Below are 787 nucleotides of genomic sequence, written 5' to 3' on the forward strand. Positions count from 1 at the left end.
GATTTTCTCATAATTTACTTGTCATGAAAGACTTTCATTTGCTGCTTGTAAATTTTGGCATTTTCGTATGCATCATTGCGAATTTCTTTAAGTTCTGCCAGCTGTAATCTTCTTTTTGAGCTAGCTTGCCTCATGTAAAAGTTGAATTTCTTGATGGCCGAGTATGCACGATGCTCGAGTTCCACAGGTAGGTAGCAAGCTTTTCCATACACTAGCCTGTAGGGTGACATCCCAATCGGGGTCTTGAAAGTTGTTCTATACACCCATAATGCATCATCGAGTCTTAATGACCAATCTTTTATGTCTGACCTCACCGCCTTTTCTCATATGTGCTTTATTTCTCGATTGGAGATCTCAACTTGGCCACTGGTTTGCGGATGACATGGGGTCGCCACTTTATGAGTGATGGAATATTTTGTCAAAAGTGCTTTGAATGCTTTGTTACAAAAGTGAGCACCACCATCACTGATTATTGCTTGAGGGAATCCAAAGCGTGAAACAATGTTGCTTTTAAAAAATTCTATCACCACCTTGTGATCATTGGTTCTACACGGAATTGCTTCTACCCATTTCGATACGTAGTCAACAACAACCAATATGTATTGATGGCCAAAAGAAGGGGGAAAGGGTCCCATGAAGTCAATACCCCATACATAAAAAATCTCAACCACTAAAATTGGATTTAGTGACATCATATTCCTTCGTGTAATGCTCTCCATTCGTTGACACTTATTACATGAAGACAGAAAGTGTAAGCGTTTAGTTGCTGTTTTCTTAGCACTGAAAT

This window comes from Citrus clementina, unplaced genomic scaffold (genome assembly GCF_000493195.1).
Source record: "Citrus clementina cultivar Clemenules unplaced genomic scaffold, Citrus_clementina_v1.0 scaffold_3, whole genome shotgun sequence".
Classification (NCBI taxonomy): Eukaryota; Viridiplantae; Streptophyta; class Magnoliopsida; order Sapindales; family Rutaceae; genus Citrus; species Citrus x clementina.